Raw genomic sequence first — 17,061 nt, 5'->3', positions numbered from 1 at the left:
CCAATAATTGTGTTTAGACTTCTCAGCTGCTTTGATCGATAACGTGAATTGCTCAGAAACACAGCTTTTGTGAGTTGCTCTGGTAATGCCGATTTTTAGGTGTAGCTTTAAACTGTGGAATATTAAATAATTTCTGGGGCTGTTCTTGGATCCTTGAGAATAGATTTAGCATGATAGTTTCTCCTAATCTGCAGACAGTTCTGAAAAATGATATAGCTTGACATGAAATTGCCAAAATATTTTCCTTATGTAATTATAGTAATATATTTTAAAAAATTATAACCCTCATTACTCTTCTATAGCAAAACCATGTATAATGACAGCTAGTGTTCATATCGTCTGATATTATTCTTTATGTTTGACATTAGTAAACAGTTAAATCTCAGGAAGCGATCACATAGGATAATCCAATTTAATTTAATCATCTTAATGCACTTTGCTTTTGATATGTAGATGTAATTAGTGCATTGAATACAAGTTAACCCTAATTAACTTGATTAATGTGGGCAATATTTGCCTTTCTTATAAAATGAACATAAACCTAAAGGTCTTTTAAATTTAGTTTATCTTCCAAATCTATTAGTTTTATGCCTGTAAATTTACAGTCATTCACTAATGTGTTTTAGAGTTCTGCCAGGAGATGGAAACAGTTTGAGACTTGAGAAATCTTGTGCTTACCACAGCAATTATCTTTTTAAAAAATATTTATTTATTTATTTGTTTATTTGAAAGTCAGGATTACAGAGAGGAGAGACAGAGAGATCTTCCAACTGCTGGTTCACTCCCCAAATGGCTGCAATGGCCTGGGCCAGGAACTACTTCTGGGTCTCCTACATGGATGCAGAGGCCCAAGGACTTGAGCCATCTTCCACTTTTTTTCCAGGCCATTAGTAGTAAGCTGAATGGGGAGCAGAGCAGCCAAGGCTTGAACTGGTGGGTAGTTAGCACAGTAGACATTGGCTTAACCCACTGCAACACAGTGCAGGCCCCCACTGCAACATATTTAATCAAAAGGGAATATTTATTATTTCCACCTCCCAAAACAATTACTTCTAACATTTTCCAAAATAATTTAGTTTATTATATGACTAAATATTGTGACAGACATTTTTAATTTCTGTGATAACTAAAACTACCAAATAACCACCAGTTGTTTTCTTTTTGTTTCTTAACTTGGGTTATAGTCCCTGTTAGAAGAATGAACTAAAAAAAAATCTCACAGGAAGTGAAAGAGCATAAGTATTCTTATGAAAAGATGAGGAACACAGGTGCCTATTAAAGTATCAGCAGAAGAAATGCCTCTATTGTTAAATCAATACAGTAATAGAGTACCCTTTAGTCCTGGTCCAAGATCTTTCATTAATTGGCCAATTAATTTTTTATTTTCACCTATCTTCATGAGGCTTCTTGAGGGAATTTAGCACCTGTCCATAGTAGGTACTCAGTTATTATTTCTCGATTGAGTAAAGATACAAGTGGATATTGATATTCTCATGAATAACTAAAAGAAACCCTAGGAAAATAATTGTAATAACATTTATTTACATTATTATATTTTCTGTTTTTGAATTGCGTTGAAAGAAACAAAATAAAATCTGATCATTTACTGGAGAGTTGTTCCAGACTATTTCTGTGCTTACAGTGTAAACCAGACACAGATATTTTTTTTCAACTTTTATTTAATAAATATAAATTTCCAAAGTACAACTTTTGGATTATACCTGGCTTTTCCCCCTATAACCTCCCTCCCACCCACAACCATCCCCTCTCTCACTCCCTCCATCTCATTCTTCATCAAGATTCATTTTCAATTATCTTTATATACAGAAGATCAACTTAGTATATACTAAGTAAAGATTTCAACAGTTTGCACCCACACAGACACACAAAGTATAAAGTACTGTTTGAGTAGTAGTTTTATCCTTAATTAACATAGTACAACACATTAAGGACAGAGATCCTACATGGGGAGTAGGTGCACAGTGACTCCCGTTGTTGATTTAACAATTGACACTCTTATTTATGACGTCAGTAATCACCTGATGCTCTTGTCATGAGCTGCCAAGGCTATGGAAGCCTCTTGAGTTCACAAACTCTGATCTTATTTAGACAAAGCCATAGTCAAAGTGGAAATTCTCTCCTCCCTTCAGAGAAAGGTACCTCCTTCTTTGATGGCCCGTTCTTTCCTCTGGGATCTCACTCACAGAGATCTTTCATTTAGGTCATTTTCTTGGCCACAGTGTCTTGGCTTTTCATGCCTGAGAAACTCTCATGGGCTCTTCAACTGGATCCGCATGCCTTAAAGGCTGATTCTGAGGCCAGAGTGCTGTTTAGGGCATTTACCATTCTATGAGTCTGCTGTGTATCCTGCTTCTTATGTAGGAGCATTCTCTCCTTTTTAATACTATCAATTATTATTTGCAGACACTGGTCTTATTTATGTAATTCCTTTGACAATCCTATCTTTTTGATCAATGATGAACTTAAACTGATCATTTTAACAAGTAATATGGCATTGGTACATGCCACCTTGATGGGATTGAATTGGAATCCCCTGGCACGTTTCTAGCTCTACCATTAGGGATAAGTCTGAGTGAGCATGTGCTGAACTGTACATCCCCTCCTTCTCTTATTCCCACTCTTTAACAGGATCACTTTTCAGTTAATTTTAAATGCCTAAGAATAATTGAGACACAGCCAGTTTAAATTACTTATCATAGATGTTGCAGCTTTGAGACTGAAACTATATAGGTGTCAGAGAACTTTATGTGCATGAAAAGCAGAATCTAGATTTCATGCATAGTTTCACCTACTTGAGATTGTATGAGTATTAATTTTATGTGAATTTTATGTGTCATGAGGTGCCTAGATACTTGGTTAAACACTATTTCTGAATGTTTCTTAATGAGATTAACATTTGCAACAGTAGATTAAGTGAAATAAATTTTCCTGATGATGTGGATGGTTCTCATCCAATTTGTTGAGGGGCTGAGTGGAAGAGTGGAATAAAAAGTTGATAAGAAAGCTTCAATTCTTTCTGTCTGATTATCTTCAGGTTGGGCACAAGTCATCTTCTAACTTTGAACTTTGACTCAAACTGGAATTTAAAAAATAAATTCTAGTGATTATTCCTTCTTTGACTTAAATACTTTGTGTCATTCATCTCAAAGAACTAGTTTTTACATGAACTGAATTCTGAAACATTGGAGTGAAATAAAGGTATCAAGTAGTAAAGGAATTTATCACAATTCTTGGATATTTATGCTTGGCTTATACTTTGCTGGCAATCTTAAATTGTGTCCTTCTATACAAATTAATAACCTGCATTTAAAAAATCATGGAAGAATAATTTCATTTCCACAAAGAACTGCAGGTTTACTTATTTTCTTCTTCATGTTTCTCCTTTCTTTTCCCTTCCTGTTCTTTCCCTTGTTCCTTTTATCTCCTCCTCTTTCCCTCTCTTCCTTCCTTCTATAGTTTCAAATTTATTTTAACTTACTCTGATGGCAATCAGTATATTTTGGTCCTAGAGGATATGAGTCAATAAAATATGCTTATATTTTTCCCTGAAAAGAAGTTACCAAACTAAGGAACGTGATAAAACAGTATCCTGAAAAAGTTGTGTAGGGTAGATACCCAATAAGTAGGTTTGTTTTAACTAAATAAAAAAAGTTTACTTGCCTTCACTAACTAGTTCAGCAAATCTTTTTGTTGAAACTATTCTTTGTGACAAAAACCATAGAAGTTATTAGATGTTTTAGATGAATAAACCCTGAACCTGTTTTCTCAGTGCTCATGGTTCTATGAGTGAGAGCCAAGAGAATGGAGTAAAATGAGGAATGCTCAAATCAAGTGTTAGAGAATGACAAGGTAGCACAGAGGCCAAAAGTTTATCTCAGCCTGTGAAGAAATTCTGTGAAAGGTGACACTTGAGAGGATTAGGAGGGAGCTGGGTGAAAGAGGCTAGGTGTACCCAATAGGAAGGTAATATAAGAAAAGCTGTGTTTGTCTACCAGGGATGGAAGGAAAGAATGAAGGAGATTTAGACTTTAGATACTCTAAGTAATGAAAAGATTATAGTATCTTCTGCTGCAATTAAAAACAATTGCATACTAAATGGAGATACTGCAAAATAAGTCAGGTAATTTTTTTGTCCTTTCTCTGTCATTTTGCCAATACCCTTCTCAAGGGAAGAAAATAAAATATCAACAGCTTTCACAAACAACTCCTTCCTCTCTAGTTTCTCTGCTTTGCTGGATATGCTACATCTGTGCTTTGTCTTCTCTTTGGTAACTCAGCAGTGGTAGTGGTCAAAAAAGAGATCCAATGGCAGTGGAAATCAGCTAAGCAAACATGTGGGAAGCACCTGCTGCCATGGGCCAGCATCACAGTAGGTTTTGGGATAACATCATTCCTGCTCCCAAGAAGTTCACTGCTGAGTAGGGGGACTAAGAAACTAGCAAAACATAATCATGCAATTTAAGAATTGCTCCGTCAGTGGTGAGAGACATTGTCAAATTGAGAAACAAGTGACAATCTCATTTTTCCACAATTCCCTGACAAGCACCAAATAAATATTTGACTTATTTTTCCCTGTAGCAGAATTTCCAATCTGGTTTTCACATTTTTCTCCCAACCACAAGACCGAGTTCTAGTTCTACTTTAGTTCTTTAAGAACTAAATGTGCTTCTCGTTAAGTGCTACAATCTTTGTTTTAATCCAGAGATTTTTATTTTAAATCTCTAAGGAATACTTCATTAACCTTATGATCACATTATTATACAAGTGTACATGTGATTATTTTCACACAAAACAGAGAAGAAAATCTTAGGGTGAATGAGAATTTCATTGAGGAGTTAGAAATTTTTCATTATTAAAATGAATCTTGATGTGAATGGAAGGGGAGAGGGAGTGGGAAAGGGGAGGGTTGTGGGTGGGAGGGACGGTATGGGGGGAAGCCATTGTAATCCATAAGTCGTACTTTGGAAATTTATATGCATTAAATAAAAGTTTAAAAAAAAAAAGAAAACGTAGTATATTGTCTCGTAGATACTAGTCAAGGTCCTTAAAAAATATTAACTGATTGGGGGCTGGCGCTGAGACATAGCAGATAAAGTTGCTGTCTGCAGTGCCGGCATCCCATATGGGTGCCAATCTGAGATCTGGCTGCTCCACTTCCAATTTAGCTCTCTGTATGGCCTGGGAAAGCAGTAGAAGATGACCTAAGTCCTTGGGCCCCTGTACCCACGTAGGAGACTCGGAAGAAGCTCCTGGTTCCTGGCTTTGGATCAGCACAGCTCTGGCCATTGAGGCCGACTGGGGAGTGAACCAGTGGATTGAAGACCTCTCTCTCTCTCTCTCTCTCTCTCTCTGTGTGTGTGTGTGTGTGTGTGTATGTGTGTGTGTGTAATTCAAGTAAAATAAATCTTTAAAAAATATTAACTGATTGAATCTTAATATTGACATTATTGATATTTTATAAATATGGGAACAGGAAAGTTAAATAACTTGCACAGAGTCTAGGAGACAGATGGAAAAGCCAGAATTTTAAGCAGGGCAGATGTTGTAGAGTGTAGAGTATGGGTTCTAAATCCCTATACGAATATGGAAGTTTGATATTACTGGTACTTCAGTCTTCTGAGCTCACATTGTTCTTTTTTAAAAAGATTTATTTATTTATTGGAGAGGCAGAGTATAGACAGAGACAGTGAGAGATACAGAGAGAGGTCTTCCATCCTCTGGTTCACTCCCCAAATGGCCGCAACAGCTGCAGCTGTGCTGATGTGAGGCCATGAGCTAGGAGCTTCTTCCAGGTCTTCTACATGGGTGCAGCAGCCCAAGCACTTGGGTCATCTTCCACTGCTTTCCCAGGCCATTAGCAGGGAGTTGGATCCAAAGTGGAGCAGCCAGGACTCGAACTGGCACCCATATGGATGCCAGCATCACAGGCGGAGGCTTAAACTTCTATTTCCCAGTGCCGGCTCCTGCATTATTATTTTAATAACAAACAAAATGTGTCAACACCTCATTCAATTTATTATCATAAACTCTTTATATCAGCTATTATTAAGTCTTTCCATGTCATGTGCTCTCCTGTTGCTACTTTCAACTTCACATGCAAACTCTTGTCAACATTCTGATGCTTACTTTTGTTTTCACCTCTTCTGAGGATGCTCCCTTTCTTTACCTGTACGTTGTTAGATCAGGGAGGTTGATATTTTTTCTATCAAGGCCCACAGGATATCACAACTGACTGTTGCTACGTATAACAAAAGATTTACTGAATATTTCAAAATAGTAGCACAAAGTAGAAGCTTCTGTTTCTTGGTTATGAAAATCATTCCTGTCAGTATGCAAGCCCTTTCAAATGCTATTCAACTTCTGCCATTTGGGCAGAGCTACTTCCTCTCTGCCTGTTATTTCCAATGAAATAGGCCGAAACCACTCAAAACTTCTAATACTCTTTCCATACAGAACTTTTAAAAATGATTATATGTATATGCAAGTATGTATGTATTTGAAAGAGTTACAGATAGGGAGATACAGACAAAGAGAGAGCTCTTCCATCCACTGGTTAACTCCCCAGGTGGCTACAAAGGCCAGGATTGAGCCAGGCTGAAGCCAGGAATTGTGAACTTCATCTACATCCCACATGCATGGCAAGGGCCCAAACACTTGGGCCATGTTCTGTTGCTTTTTCCCAGGCCACTAGCAGGGAGCTGGATCAGAAGTAGAACAGCCAGGACAGAAATCCATGCCCATATGGGATGCCAGCATTGCTGGTGGCTGCTTTTCCCACTTTGTCTCAATGCCAGCCCCAGCATTTTATAAACATTTTAATCTTTATTCTCTCCTTCCCCCATATGGAGTAGTCTAAGATACCTTGCCCTGTGTAATAATTAAAGACCATAAAGTACTAAAAAAGCTGTGAACATCTGAAACACGAATCTTACTGTCATTCATTATTACCCCTTTTTGCAAGAATTATATTTTGTTATATGAAAAATACTAAGATTATACATTAGGCCTATTAAGATTTCAACCAAGATATCTGCGACCCATATTGGGGTGCAGAGGCTTTTTTTTTCTTTTCTTTACATACCCTTATATATTTCTTTTTTTACAATTTTTTTATTTAGTAAATATAAATTTCCAAAGTACAGTTTATGGATTACAATGGCTTCCCCCCCATAATTTCCCTCCCACTCGCACCCCTCCCATCTCCCGCTCCCTCTCCCATTCCATTCACATCAAGATTCATTTTCAATTATCTTTATATACAGAAGATTGATTTAGTATATATTAAGTAAAGATTCATCAGTTTGTACCCACACAGAAACACAAAGTGTAAAATACTGTTTCAGTACTAGTTATAGCATTACTTCACATTGGACAACACATTAAGGACAGATCCCACATGAGAAGTAAGTACACAGTGACTCCTGTTGTTGACTTAACAATAATTTGACACTCTTGTTTATGGTGTCAGTAATCTCCCTAGGCTCTAGTCATGAGTTGCCAAGGTTATGGAAGCCTTTCATATATTTCCTTCATACCATTACTGGAACATAGTGGCACTTCTCCCCCGACCCTCCCTCCCCCCCACGCTCCAACCCCTCCTCCCTCCCTCCCCCATCATATTCCACTCTCAGTTTTCATAAGGATCCTTTTTTAGTACCGTGCCCTTAATTCTCATTTATTTAATGCCACTCTAAAGAAAAGAGTTCCAAAATAGTATGTAGAAAAAACAGAGCGAAACAAAACACTGTTCCTCAATGAAAGAGATAAGAGCTACAAAGCATTGATTGTCAAAATGTCTATTTTACTTCAATACATTATATTTCAGGTACTCTATTCATTACCTCTGAGCATTGAAGACATATGATATCTTTTTCTGGATTGGCTTATTTTACTCAGTGTAATGGCTTTTAGTTGCCACTATCTTGTTGTAAAAGACAGGATGTCATTTTTTTTAGAGCTGAGTAGTACTCCATAGTGTAAATATACCATAATTTCTTCACAAATAAGGAAGGATACAAATGTTTATTGGGCATATATGGTATGAGGCATCTTTTAAAATAAGTAAAATATAATTGAACTTTCTGTAAGTACAATTATTTAGCAGAGAAAATCTAATACATAAATTTGACACATAAAACTCATAACAATATATGCTTCTGACTTAAAGTTTATGACATTAAATATGTACTAATATGTAGTAAGAGTCTAAAGTGGTTAGATTTGTTTGAAAAGAACTCCCATAATCACATTAAATTTTTACTCAATAAGTCATTATTACATACTTGTATTTCAGACTTGATGCTTTCATAAGTACATGATGCATAAAGGATGGCATCTTTACCTTACAAACTATAGGTATAGTGGAGATATATGAACATTAGCAAATAATTATAGACTACTTCCATAAGTATCATGTATGAAAAGATATGTATTCATGGGTCTGGAATAGTGAAATATACTTACATAATTACTCTTGGATATCTACTGGAGACTGGGTTCAGAGTAACCTGTGGATACCAAAATCTGGGGATGTTAAAGTCTCTTGTATAAAATGTCATGGTATTTATCTTCGACCTGCGTACATCTTTGTGTGTATTTTAGATCATCTCTGTATTACTTATGATGCCTAATACAATCTAAATGGCATGTAGTAGTTATGCTGTGTTTTTAGGGAATAATGACAAGGGGAAAACTGTACATATTAAATATCAACACAATATTGTTTTCCTGAATATTTTTATTTTTCTGAATATTTTAAACATGTGAAATAAATATTTTCCTGAATATTTTACACATGTGAAACCCATGGATATTGGGATGGGGGTTGAGGTTGGACTGTTCAGCAGACTGATTGGATCTGGGAAACTTCATGCAAAAGATGGCATTTGCTCATAAGGATGGATTTAAGTGTTCCAGATATAAAAGGAAAGGAGAAGAAAGGAACATGTGAGGGCTTGGAATAGAAAAATAGCATCGCATTTCTGTGTTTGGAACAAACTGTATATGTGGTGGAAGCAGAATGGAAGGGGGAGGTGCAAGGGGGAAAAGTAGAGCAGATGAGGGTGGAATCACAGGCTAGTCCTTACTCAAGAACGAAGGCTGTGTGTCTCACTCCAAGGTATTTGGACTTTGAGAAAGGTCAGGTCAGGATTTCCAATGTTTGCTAAAATTGGGAATTTCTAGATCTCATCCCTGATCTAAATCTGAATGTTTTGATGTGAATCAAAAACCTGAAGTAACTCACATGAAGTAGGATCTCAGATGCTTTGGTATAGGCAGCAAAGTAGCCTAAAATTCTTTTAGTATTGCATAAATCTTGGTCATATTTAGCCCTACAAACCAACGTACTGAAAAGTGTATTGTAAATGTACTTAAGAACACTATGAAAAATTAGTTTTTAATATAGTTGAAAGCTGTAAGGCACCCTGGGTAGCAACTTAGAAAAGTTTAACTAAATTGAATTATATAAAATGTCAGTAAGGAAAAACTAGTGAAACTTCATAGCATATTTTTTTCTTTTGTACTCTCCCTCAAGCACAATAGATCTTGTCTGAACAATGTAATCATGCTGAAACACTGAAACAGGCTTCACTCATGCTTTGAGAATAACAAAATATTTTCTTAACTCTACTCAGGTTTCTGAAAATACTGCCACAAATTATAAGTGGAGAATATGTGACTTTATTTAAAACTGCTAAGTTAGCATTAAGTTACATCCCAAGGATGGTTTTATAAGAATCTGTTATTGGGCATGGCGAGAATGGTTAGTGGGCCAGCCCCTAACCTCATGAGGTTTACATGGGTTTAGTGTTGGGGCCAGTGTTCTTGATGTGGTCAAGAGCACAATCTGTATGTTTCTCTAAAATACTTCCCAATGTATGGACAGGGAACAGCTTGCATGTTCATATTGTGTGGAAGTGGAATCTGCATTAAAATTGGAAACAGGAATACACAAGGAAGTGCAGTAATAACAGGTGTGGATTATATCTGAACAAAGTGGGGAAAGATGTGAAATAAATAATGTTAATATTTGCATTTGAGTACATTGTAAAATAAAAATGTTGTAAGAAGCATCATGGATAATTCATTTATAATGAAAGAAAATGGCGATCACAACCAGGAGAGCAATACAAAGGAATTATGACTCAATCATTTCATTAAATCTCAACTTTGATTATTGCCTTCCAGAGTGATACTTACTGCTTTTTAATGATTTTGAAATCTATAACTATTTGTCTATCCAACAAAATATAAAGTTCCAAGAAAATAAATTTTCAAAAAGGAAAGAAATGGAATTTTAACTCTAGTTTTATGAAATTTGGCATTAGCTACAAGGAGACTATGTTTTGACTGTATTAAACATGGCAGTAGAGCACTGAGAAAGGTTTTGGAAGTTTCTGAAGGTTCTGTTTGTATTTTTTGTTTTTAATGGAAGAGAGCCTCAAGCCACTGAGCTGATTAAGGGGGCATTTGGGAGAAGATTAGTTCATCTGTCAAGTTCTTTGCCAGACCTAATATATAATATTCTAAACACTTTGCCTTTGCTCTGGAAAATAACAGCAATAAGATTTTCTACTCTTATTTTAAAAATTCTTGAATAAGGGCAGCAATCTTTTTTGGTTTGGTCAATGTTATTTATAAATTTGTATGTTTGAAATCTCAATTATTTAAAATTTAGATTCCTGAAAGTCATTATCTTTGGAAGTACTTTTATATTTCAGTTCCTGTTTCTAGGAAATTTAGAAAGATTTGCTAGCATCCATAGTTCATTCACATTAATTGTCATACTCTTTTCTTGCTTTTGACTGTGTTACTGTTGGAGTATTTTCTGATAACAGCTGTGAAGCAAGAATGGATGTTATAGTGCAATGGACTCCTCTTGGTCTGATTGATTCTGTGCTTTATAACCCATTTCAGTTATCAGAAAGTATTGCAATTTTTCCTCCTGCTATTTGGAAAGAATGTAATGGTCTAAAAAATTGCTTACCTTCTAAAGGAATTTTTCTCTTGTCAAGGTAGAAATGGTATATTTATTAAACTGTCTGTAACTTTGGAGTGAATACTTTCAATTCATTTTCTGTTTGTTGGCCTGTAGCTATAGGAAGCACTCAAATATTACATTTGTCAATATGATCCAGCAGATCTCTAGAATAACAATCAGAATGCTATATAATCAGGAAATTCCAAATAGAATTAAAATATTTTTGTAGCTTTATTATATTAGAGCATATGGTGGTTATAATTCATCAGTAATATATTTTAATATGAATTCATATGATGAGTTAGACAATATTCTTGTGTTGTCTAGTGAAATTCCTTTGCAATTATAGAGTAGAAAAACAGATATATTTTTACTTTTATACTGTATGCAAGTGTCCTAAGAACCATGAGGTGAGGAAAGTACACAATTGTATGCTGCACACTAATACATTGTTGGAGAAGAAGCCACCAAAATTTGCTAGCATCAAAAAGACTATGTAAATTAATGACAATTCTTATAATAATAAATATGATCAATGACTTGCAATGATTTGACATAATAAAAATATAATTAAATCTGATAAAAGAGAGTAAACTGCTTCTTGGAGTTTGTTAAGAGTTTTTTTTTAAAGATTGATTTTATTGAAAGGCAGAGATATAGAGCAAGACAAACACACACACAAAGACACACACATACACACACATACACACAGATTGATCTTTATTTTCCTGGTTCACTCAGCAATTGGCTGCAACCACCAGAGCTGGGCCAACCTAAACCCAGGAGCCAGGAGTTTCTTCCAGGTCTCCTACGTGGGTAGCAGGGGCCCAAGAACTTGGACCATCTACTGCTTTCCCAGGTACATTAGTAGGGAGCTGAATCCGAAGTAGAGCAGCCAGAACTCAAACTGGCACCCATATAGAATGCCAGCACTACAGGCTGCAGGTTAACCTGCTATGCCACGATGCTGTCTCCTAATGTTAAGAGTTTTAGTTGGACACCACTTTTTGTACATTGGAGGATTGTGCAGAACTGATATAAAAGATTAAGGTTAGTTATCATTATGTAGAAATGAGAAGTCCAAGCAATTCACTTTGCTTTAGAATGCTGTATGCTACTTAACAAATTGTTTTTCTAGCACCTGTATATCTCTTTGTGGATGTTTTGGGGATCCTGTAATGTAAGTACAATTGTGTTGGTTTACTTAGGTCTATGGAGTTTCAATGTGGTCCTGAGTGAATATTGTATTTAAATTAATAGGTGGAAAGAAGTGTGGAAATACTTAAACTGGTCAATATTGCTGTGAGAAAAAAATGGACTGAGGAACCAGTGTAGGTTCTTCTAGTATTCCAGCTTGAATGGAATGCATTTTAAGACATTATCTGGCAATGGAAAATTAAAAACAGCTTTTCATGAACAACTAGACATTGGGGGAAAAATGTTTCAAGAGCATTCATCTAAATGCTTAGAAAGGTGATCCTGGGGCTTGTGTGGTGTAGCAGGTAAAGCCATCACCTATGACACCAACATCTCTTATGGGTGCCGGTTCTAGTCCCAGCTGCTCCACTTCTGATCTAGCTCCCTGCTAATGGCCTGGGAAAAGCAGTGGAAGATGGCCCAAATAGTTGGATCCCTGCCACCCACTTGAGAGACTTGATGAAGTTCGTGGTGCCTGGCTTCAGCCTGGCCCAACACCAGCAGTTGCAGCCATCTGGGGAGTGAACCAGTGGGTAGAAGATCCCCCCACCTCTCTCTCACTATTTCTTTCTCTCTGTAACTATGACTTTCAAAATAAATAAATAGATCTTTAAAAAAAGAAAGACGATCCTAATATACAAAATAAGAGAGTCAGGAATTTGGAATAATAGAGTTGAGTAGTTGGCCTAAAAGGATCCAGATTAATATGTGATGGACTGAGGGGCTGGCGCTGTGGCGCAGTGGGTTAACACCCTGGCCTGAAGCACCGGCATCCCATATGGGTGCCAGTTCAAGACCCAGCTGCTCCACTTCTGATCCAGCTCTCTGCTTTGGCCTGGGAAAGCAGTAAAAGATGGCCCAAGTCCTTGGATCCCTGCACCCATGTGGGAGACCCAGAAGAGGCTCCTGGATCCTGGCTTCAGATTGGTGCAGCACCAGCCAACTGGGGAGTGAGCCAGTGGATGGAAGACCTCTCTCTCTCTGTGCCTCTCCTCTCTCTGTGTAATTCTGACTTTCAAATAAATAAATACATCTTTAAAAAATATATGTGATGCACTGAAAAACAGCTAGATATCAGGAAGAAATACTCATTTTAGCAGTAGTTCTGAAATTGTAATCTGGTGTTCCAGAAAACTTTCCATAGTATCCATTGGATCAAAACTAGTTTTATGATGCTTTAAGTCAGGATTTTCTGCTTTCTCTGTGGTGTATTTGCATTGATAGTATAAAAGCAATGGTCAGCAAAACTGCTGGGCTTTAGCACAATTAAATTAGTGGTGCCAAACTATTCTAGTAATCATTTTGTGGTTTACTTCCATAGCTATGTTTTCTAAAAGCCTAGTTTCATTTGTGAAGTCCTAATGAAACAGTAAACATTTTGGATTTTGTTAATATAAACCCTCAGTTACACATATTTTCTGTTTTATATGTGATGAAATGAGAATGCTCAACCCACATCTTTTATTTGAGAGGTAGAATTACAGGCAGTGAGAGGGAGAGACAGAGAGAAAGGTCCATCCACCATTTTACTCCCCAAATGGCCGCAATAGAGCTGAGCTGATCCAAAGCCAGGAGCCAGGAGCTTCTTCCAGATTTCCCACACATGTGCAGGGGCCCATACACTTGGGCCATCTTCTACTGCTTTCCCAGGCCAGAGCATAGAGCTGGATTGGAATAGGAGTAGCTAGGACTAGAACCAGCACTCATATGGGATGCTGGTGCTGCAGGCAGAGGATTAACCTGTGCCACAGCACTGGCCTCCACTCTTTCAGCTAATATTTTTTGATTGGATAAGTATAGTTTGTATTTTTACAAAATAAGTAAAATATTTTAATGTAATTATGTTTTATGGTTACCTTAATGTGTTAAAGTATTTTAAAATAATTATCAATTTTTATTTGTATAGTCTATTTATACAAATGTTATCCCCAATGACAGAAACTCTCCAGGTTTTCTATTAACTTTTTTAAAGTGTAAAGGGTTTCAGTGGAAAAACTTTGAAAATGAAAGGATTACACATGTATATAAGGAATCATCAGTTTGCAGTTTCATATTGTAGAAGTGATGCTGTGTTTTGTTCTATATTTTTTAAAGATATTTATTTGAAAGGTAGTTCAATATATAGAGAAAGAGCAAGAAACAGAGAGATGTTCCATTGACAGGTTCAATTCCTAAATGACTGCAATAACCAGCCAGGTCTGGGTTGCAATGAAACCAGGAGCTAGGAACTCATCTGGGTCTCCCACATAGGTGGCGAGGGCCCAAAGATTCGCACTATGTTCTGCTGTTTTTCAAGACACATTAGCAGGAATCTGAATTGAAAGTAGGGTGGTAGAACTCAAACTGGCACTCTCATGTGGGATGTTAGTATTGTATGCTCAACCTAACCTGCTGTGCCACTACACTGACTGCTGTATTTTGAATAGGAAGGTATGGAACAAGAACCAGGACTTTCAAAAGTTTGACCTGGGATGTAGAGGAATCAATGAAAGAAGCAAAATTTTCATAAATAGAGGAAATCTGTGTCATGAGATGTGGATGCTGTAGCACGGACAGTGTGAACCTAGAGCAGAAACCATTGCCTGTGGTTAGAAAGAGATGACAGAAGTCTCTGAACCATTGCAGTGGCTCAGATCATCTCGTTTCACCCAATAAGCTATTTCTGCTTGCCTGTCTTCCAGTGTTCCCCAGTGGAATGTGTGCACATTCTGTTAAATCCTCAATATTCCTTATACCCTCAACTTTTTTTCTGAACTATTTTCCTTTTTCCCTTATGTTATCTTTTGACATAGAATTTTTGGTGGAAGAAGTGGTAATAGAAGAGCAAGGGAATTTACTTTCTTTGCCATTAGATGATAAAGATCTCACATGGTGTCTTTCCTGCCTGGAGATGAGGGTATATTTTTCCAGATCATAATTACAAACACTAGAACATTCTCAGCAAAATGCTCAGCCGAGTTCAAAGCAACACACACACAAAAGGCTTTTTCCTCATTTATTTTTGTCATACTACTAATTTAATTTTTAAGCAATACTAATTTCATGTTAAGGAATCTCCATACTGTTTTCCATAATGGCTAAAATAATTCTTATTACCATCAACAGTGTGTGAGAGCTCCCCTTTCTTCACATCCTCCTCAGCAGTTATTACTTTTTGTCTTTTTGTAATAACAATTATAATAAGGGTGAGCTTCTATCTCATTGTGCTTTTGAATTTATTTTATTTGACAGATAGAGTTAGTGAAAGAGAGAGACAGAGAGAAAGGTCATCCTTCCGTTGGTTCACCCCCCAAATGACCACTACGGCCAGAGCTACGAAGCCAGGAGCCAGTTGCTTCCTCCTGGTCTCCCACGTGGGTGCAGGAGCCCAAGCACCTGGGCCATCCTCCACTGCCCTCCTGGCCACAGCAGAGAGCTGGCCTGGAAGAGGAGCAACCGGGACTATAACTCAGTGCCCATATGGGATGCTGGTGCCTCAGGCAGCGGATTAACCAAGTGAGCCATGGCACCAGCCCCTCATTGTGCTTTTGATTTGCATTTTTCAAATGCCTAGGGATATTATGTATTTGTTCTTATATTTATTGCCCACTGTATTTCATCTCTTGCAAAATGTCTATGCAAGTCCTTTGCCTATTTATTTAATGGGTTTATTCATTTTTTAAAAAGTTTGTTATATATTCTGGATATTAATCCTTTTTTGGACAACTAATTTGCCAATAAGTATTTTCTGTTGTTCTATTGCAAGTCTCTTTCAGTCCATTGATTGTTTCCTTTGTTGTGCAGAAGATTCTGAGTTTGACATACTCCTATTTGTCTCATTTTGCTTTTGTTTTCTGTGCTATTAAGATAGTATCCAAAAAACTCACTACCTACATCTGTTTCTTGAAGTATTTTCCCTTTGTTTTCTTACAGCAATTTCATGGTGTCAGGCTATTACATTTAGATGTTTGATCCATCTTAATTTTTATATTCAGTGAGAGGTAGTGAAATAATTTCATTTTTTCCTACATATGTATATCCAGTTTTCCAGTAATCCTACTACTAGGTATATAGCCAAAAGATATGAAATCATTATATCAAAGATAGACTTGTATCACCATGATTATTATAGAACTATTAACAATAGCCAAGATATAGATGGGTGTCCATCATCAGCTGAATGGATTAAAAATTGTGGCAGTTATACAAAATGAAATGTTAGTTATAAAAGCAATAAAATCCTCCCTGACCTGTGCAGGCCTCTGCTACAGGGGTGATGGCCGGTCCTGGTGTTTAGGTGATTCCCAAGGCCCAGCAAGGGACCAAGTTTCCAGAGCCCTGAAGACAGAGGGTAACACACCCAACTAGGGGCTTCATTTCCGCTCCACCTTCATTGGCCGAGCCACCGCCAAGAACAGAGGCCGCATCTCCCCATACCTGGCCAACAAATGCAGTGTTGCCTCACAAATCCATTGCTTCTCTGAGGTACCCACAAGTGTATTTGGGGCGAAGCTACGAGAACAAGCTGAGGAGTGGCTGATCATCTATGAGGCTGGAGAGATTCCACGGAATCTCTGAGGGAAGCATGGTTCAGGCGGAGCCGGCGGCTGCGGAGGTCACCAGGAAGCAGGAGAAGAAACGCATGAAGAAGGAAAAGCAGCGCCTGGCGGCGCTCGCCCTGGCGTCATCGGGGAACAGCCCCAGCGCCCCGGAGGAGTGCGAGGAGGCGCCGGAGAAACCCGGAAAGAAGCAAAAGCAGACGCCCCAGCAGGCTTCTCAGAGTGGGATAGACTGGCAAGAGCAGTGCCGAGAGAAAAAAAAAAAAAAAAAAAAAAAAACAACCTCCATCGAGCATCCCAGGAAGACTGACTAGCACAGACATT

General features: G+C 37.4%; 1 protein-coding gene and 1 non-coding gene across 2 annotated transcripts in view; both read left to right on the top strand.

Moving 5' to 3' along the window:
• GPC5 (glypican 5) overlaps positions 1–17,061 on the top strand; it is a 1,597,736-nt gene that overhangs the window by 341,174 nt on the left and 1,239,501 nt on the right. The window lies entirely within an intron of this gene.
• LOC127492223 (small nucleolar RNA SNORD86) lies at positions 16,399–16,481 on the top strand. The gene has a single exon (XR_007921382.3). It is a non-coding gene; the product is annotated as a small nucleolar RNA SNORD86 (small nucleolar RNA).

Source organism: Oryctolagus cuniculus, chromosome 9, assembly GCF_051225735.1.
Source record: "Oryctolagus cuniculus isolate XC-2025 breed Fujian yellow rabbit chromosome 9, ASM5122573v1, whole genome shotgun sequence".
NCBI lineage: Eukaryota > Metazoa > Chordata > Mammalia > Lagomorpha > Leporidae > Oryctolagus > Oryctolagus cuniculus.
The sequence above is the reverse complement of the archived record's forward strand: the minus strand, read 5'-3'. Positions and strand labels throughout refer to the sequence as shown.